Raw genomic sequence first — 6,497 nt, 5'->3', positions numbered from 1 at the left:
ATTATTGAATGAGTATTCTTCTCAAAGAAATCTCTCATCCGAAGTCATTTTGCTTCTAGCCTCTACCCTCCTTGAGAGCTTCTCCTTGTAGAGCTAGGACACCTTACCTTCTTAGAATTTAGCTTGTATGCAAGTCTAGGTCACCTTGCTCCTTTGAGGCGTCACTAATCCTTGAAGAATCATCTAAGGAATCCGAGAAGGAGTGAAGAATCCATGTGCATCCAAGTGGAAGCACATCAAGTTGTAACAACCCACCCTAGGCCGTCACATCAAAACCAACTAAAATAAAATGATATATAATATAGAAAATAGAGCAAAAGCCAGCTACGCTAGAGTGTAAAAATTTGTCTTCATAATATCAAACATAATTATATCAGAGTCAGTCTTAGTAAAATTATACAGTAATCCCATAATAACATCATATAAGACACCCTAGGTGCTGGTCAAGCTCTAAACCTAGCTACTTCTCAAAGCAGCTACCAAAGACTTCTTGCTATCCCAAAGCCTCACACCTGATCTGCTCCCCCACAAAGTGAGATCATCACAGTCCAAACCACATGGAAACATAAGGGTTAGCACGTATAAAAACCAACCATAGTACAATAAAATGAAATATCATTAAACTAGATATTCATCAACAATACATATCCATACCAAGGAAATGAACATTAAAATAGTTATTTCCATGCCAAATATAAACCAATCCAGAATCTAAGGTATACACATCCATACCAATGTATACATATTTAATAAAGAAATCCATAACCAATGTATACAATCCATACCATATGTATACATATTCCACATCCAAAAACAAAGTCACACCACTGTATAATCCATGATGTAACCAACACATCCAAACCAAATGTTGGCCTCAACACCATCCAAACCAAGTGTTGATACGGTGAAACATGTCAGCAACCCATGTCCCACGCCTAACCTCTCATGGAAAATATACAGTTGGATTTACGTCGTCACGTAACCCTGGTGATCATGGCCACTTCATCCATCGGTATGACTCGGCCTTGCCCCCATACCGGTAGCAAATAGAATACTTAGAGGAGTACTTCAGAATCCACCTAACATCTGAAGTGGTTTATCATATAATCCTTGGAAAAGTTCCTTATTGGAATCCTCACCATGGGATTCACAAATTTTATAGTTTTCCAAAGATTATATCCTGATCTCACCAAGAGATCTTCCATACCATAACCTTACTCCTCTGAGTTCTATTAGCTTTTCCAAACCACATGCACATAGCATATTTCATAATTACATACAACTTTTCCATAACCATGCCAAATCATTCACTAGAACAATCATATCTAGAGTTCTAGACCTCCTTTTTGGGTGATTCCAATGCCATTAGAAAGCTAACATCTAAGGCTACAACTTTCATGACAAAATCAAAATACTCATGAAAAGTACTATTCATGTGAATAGTAATAGTACTATGCACATGAACAGTAATTTCTGAAATCAATTCGTGACTGAATAGTAAACTCAAATTGAATGAATAGTAAATTCAAATTGAATGAATAGTAAATTATGCAATCAGACGGAATTCATATGAATAGTACTATTCATGTGAATAGTAACTTTCACGACAGAAAAATCATCAAAATTCCTTCCAATTCATGAATCCAATCCAAATTTCACGAAATTGAACCATTATAAAGCATAAACAATATCCAGAAACAACATTTTAAGCAATAAAATCAAGTTTTAACCATTAATTCATGCAAATCATGAAGAAATCATGAAAACCCTATCAAACCCCTTTTTCCTCAATCCATCCTTAATCAAGCTTAAATCATGAAATTAATATGATATTTCAAACCCATACATACTAGATTAAGTCTTATAAGTACTACCCTTACCTCAGAAACTTCAGAAATGCAAGATTTGGACAAACCCCCAAATTCCCAATTCAAACTTCAATCTCAATTTTCAAGGCTTTAGAGGCCAAATCTCCTGAAACTCCAGTTGTGAAGATTGATCCTGGCTTGATAAGCTTCCCAAATATGTCCTCAGCTTCCCTCCGGACCAGAGCCTTTCTCTCTCTACTTTCTCTCTCTAAAAATTGTCTCTGTCTGACAAATGAAATCCTCCGGTCCTAAGTCCCTATATATAGCCATTTTTCAAAATTTCCAAATTTCACCCTTAGCACCTATTCACCTCAAATATCCTATTCCTTGAAGTATTTCAACTCCCTAAGCTCTGAAACAACCTCAAATTCACTCAGAAAGACCAGATTTATCTTATGTTCCTATCCTTCGATCTCCTACCCATCTTATTCCTTTCCATGCAATACTCACAACTCACCACCATATGAAATGCAACATGTGTCAACACACAAACAAATATCACTTTCAGATATAGATGCTTGGAATAATGAGTTGCATGCCATAATACTTCACTTAACCAAGATGAGGAGGAAGGTGATCAGTCTTCTTCCCTCTTAATACTGGTTCAGTATAATGGTGTACAATGCATCATTCACCAAATTCATGCACACACATGCCTATACAAACTATCAAAACATCAACCTCTCATCTCATACTATAAAATCACTATCATGCTTAAATAACTAATCAAAATCACATTAACATACAACATGCATAGAAGTAAGTACATTCCAAATCCACATAAATAACATATACATACATACATATATACTAAATAACTTAGTATTTTCCATGGTGTTACACAAGTGGTATCAAGAGCTTCGGTCTTCAAGAGATAAGTTCATCTTCTTGAATTTTGATCCGTGGTTCCAAATTGTTCTTGAGTTCATCTTGAGTTTCATCTTGTTAAATTTTTGAGTTCATGTCACAATTGAGTTGATTCTTTCCTAGATCTAGTTTTTGTTTCAAAATTTGATGGATCTAGTTTGTATTGCTTGAATGATTCATATGCGCCTATGTTATATGCTTTCATGAATCATGCTAATTTCTTCTTGTGTTCAATTAGGAATTTTCTGCCTAATAGCTTTTGATTTTGTTTGAGTCTTCTTTGCATCTTATTCGGTCAATTAAATGCTTGAGTCTTTTATTTTTTTTAATCCATGTCTAGTAGGTTTGTGTAGTTCTTATATGTTCATCTATCTTAGCTATGCTTGTTGATCCTTTTTAATTTTTGATTTGCATCTTGAAACAATTTTCTGGATTTGGCCGAGATCCATTTCTTTTCTTTGGTATAAGCTCATGAATTTTGTTTCATTTTTGAGTTCATAAACTACTACTAGATCATTAGTAGTTTTCTTAGAATTTTAGGCTTTCCAAAATTTTATTGAAAATGTCTTACATAAAAATTTCAAATCCGTGAGGTTTGATTTTGTATGAGTTGGAGTGTGCTGAAATTGGTGTTTGGAAATTCAAATTTGAATTTGAGTTGGAGCCTAAAAACCGTGCATGTGCAATTCTAAATTACAAGCATAAAAAGCATGTCACATGTCACTTGAATTTGCACTTAATTTCACTAGTATTTGGCAATTAGTTTGAACCGGTTTTTAGTGCTAATACTAAGGGTAACCGAGAATCATTGGTGACTAATTTTTGTGAGCAACAAAAGGCAACTCCTATTTGATAAAAAAAAATTAGAAGAAAGATCAAAAGAAATTCAAAACAACATTAAAAAAAATGTGCTAAACCTAATTTGAAAAGGAAAAAGCCATTAAGGAGTTAGTTTCTCTATGTGTTTCTTCTCGGTTGCTAGTTGATTTTGATTCATAAAAAGAATTTTTCAACTCATCTATTTTGAGTGTTTTGGTTTTGTGCATCTACTCTAGAACTATTCCTAGGTCAATTCCTTCTAGTTCTAGTCAACTATTTCATCGGTGTCATATAAGCTTGTCACTACTTAATCTACTCTTGTCTTCTTTTCCTTCCATATTGTCTTTTGCTGTTTTAATCTTGTGCTAATCAAAGAGTGACCTAAGCTTGACCTAGCCTATCTTCTTGGAAGCTAGTTCTACAAGGGTCATCAAAAGAAGCCTAAGGAAAGGAGGAGGAAGGATAAAAGTGGCTTGCGGTTTTTGAACCTTTAAACACAAACCATAAACACTTCTTGGCTGGAAATTTGGTGGATGCTGGACTGGAAAACCGTGAAGCAGCTTGGAGTTTAATTTCAATTGTATTTGAATTTAAAAAAAAAATGTATAAGCATTAGTGACGGATTTTTAGTGACCGATTTCTACCTTACTAAATTTGAATTTTGTTGCAAAATTTGGTCACTAATCCATCACTAATTCTTTGTGGCTGTTTTTAATATTTCATTTCAGCCACTTGTTCTTTGTTGTTATACTTTGTATTTGGCCTTTACAAGGAGTGTCTTGGGAGTGTCTTTGGTACACAACCATCTCTCCTTAAGTTTACAATTTTCGTTAGTACTTGGTGGGAGTGGTCCTTGATTGATCTTTGGTATCTCTCAAGCTCTCACCTTAGGATACGTTAGGTAGTTTAATTTTTTGTTGTTTAAACCTTGTTTTATTTGCTTTTATACGTCTAGCTTATCATAGTTCACAAAAACATCAAAAATCATTTTCATTGAAAAGAATTTGGTAGAGATTAACTACAAAGGGGATTAGTAATTTTTACTTGAAGAGGCTTGGTTTTTAAGTGGCTCCTAGTAGCTCACCTCCCTCCAAAGTTCAATTTGTATACATAATCCTCTAAGTACTTAGTCTTAACCTTGCATAAAAACAATTGATTTTCAAAATTCATTTCTCAAAAAGCTCCTTTCTCCTATAATGGAAGAGTTTTCTACTCCTCAAAGTGATAGTAATTCAAGTGATTACAATGACTTGTCAAAAGTAACACATGAATTAAGATCACTTAAGCTTGTAGACCCCTAAAATTGTCCGGGTCGGAAATAAAGCTTGAAGACTCTCGAAGACTGAAGGAAGATCAGCCAGAAGGACTCCTGGAAGGCCCTAGGAGGGTTCTCTGTAGGTCTAGAGGTCTTAGAATAGCTTAAAAATAAGGAAGTGGAGGGAATGAAGCCCAATACGGCCGTACTAAACTTAATACGGCCGTATTGAAGCTTCAATATGGCCGCAGTGAACTCAATACGGCGTATTGAAGTTTCTGAAACTTCAATACGGCCGTACTGAAATCAATACGGCTGTATTGAAGCTTCAATACAGCCGCAGTGAACTCAATACGGCCTTATTGAAATTTCTGAGCTTCAATACGGCCGTATTGAACTCAATACGGCCGTATTGAAGTTCAAAAATTTCAATACGGCCGTATTGATTCTGTAGCCCGTATTGGGCCTGTTCCCTATAAATATGACGTCAATTGGACGTCATTCCACACTTTGATACTCAGTTTTGACTCCCTCCTTGAGTATTCTGGGGTTTTTGAGCAGTGTTCTGCCCTAGAAATCTCTCTGGGAGTCGATCCGACGAAGTTCTGGAATTCCGAGCACTTAGCTTGGAGATTCGAACCTAGTCGAAGGGAAATCCTCCGGATTTCCATAGTCAAAATTTTATAGGAGGGAGCGAGCGGGCTTGTAGAGCGAGGGAACGCCAAAAAGCTTCCCAGTTTTACGAAATATATAAAAGCACGCTTCAAAGGTTTCTTCTTAAAGTCCTTCCTTTTACTGCTTTCTGTGTGCATATTTAAACTGTCATCATGTAGATAGTTAATTTATAATCGTTTAGAATAAATAGGGGTAATTTAGTAATTTTACGCTGTTATTTTAGAAAATAATCTGTCATAGGGAACCCGAAAGGGGCGCTGTGGGGTGCTAACACCTTCCCCACGCGTAACCGACTCCCTTACCCAACTCTGGTTGTAATGGCCAAAGTTGATTTATAAAATCAATTGCCTTATCCCTTTTTCCAATGTTTTGAGTAAAACATTGGTGGCGACTCCACGAACCCTCCTTTTGCGAAAACCACTAATCCATGGAGGGTCCCGCTTGGGATTAATATGGATTGGTGAGACATTTAATAAATAAATTGGATAAGATCGACAAGGTCTCAGTTTGAGAACAAGTCGTTCTAATAATCCAATACATTTTCAAAACTAAAATAAAAGCGAGCTCGACCGTCTTCGCGACCGCCGAGGCCCGTTTCGGGCCGGGTGGCGACAGATGGCGACTCCACTGGGGAGATCGTGAGTCAGTCCCATTTAGTGACAGACTATTTTTAACAAATAATAGTTAAAATTACTTTATTACCCCTCACTTGTATGATAACATGTTTATCTATTTGGCTTAAATAACTGTTGTATGTTTAAATTCCGCAATTGTTTGAAATACAAACTGTACACAAACCTTTGCACACAACAGTTCCCTCTATACCCGGGGGCATGAGTGATTAACCATAGGGAGTGGATGTTAGTACGGCCGGTTGTCGAATGGGTCTATAGGTGCCCGTAGACCGTTGTCAGAAAACATCACTCAAGGTGATAACCATGAACTTAAGTCCGACGGTGCGTTGGAGCTTTCCATCGACCTACGATGAGAGGAATTGGGTCCCTATAATGGGG

General features: G+C 36.4%; 1 long non-coding RNA gene across 1 annotated transcript; it reads right to left on the bottom strand.

Annotated features, from left to right (window-relative positions):
* Positions 1–330: 330 nt before the first annotated feature.
* On the bottom strand, positions 331–5,042 carry LOC145959022 (uncharacterized). The gene is made up of 2 exons (XR_014434628.1): positions 1,881–5,042; positions 331–517 (listed from the first exon to the last, which is right to left on the bottom strand). It is a non-coding gene; the product is annotated as an uncharacterized LOC145959022 (long non-coding RNA).
* Between the last annotated feature and the right edge of the window lie 1,455 nt (positions 5,043–6,497).

Source organism: Cajanus cajan, chromosome 6 (genome assembly GCF_000230855.2).
Source record: "Cajanus cajan strain Asha chromosome 6, NIPB_CcT2T_4, whole genome shotgun sequence".
In the NCBI taxonomy this organism is placed as follows: Eukaryota; Viridiplantae; Streptophyta; class Magnoliopsida; order Fabales; family Fabaceae; genus Cajanus; species Cajanus cajan.
This window is presented reverse-complemented; position numbering and strand designations above follow the sequence as displayed.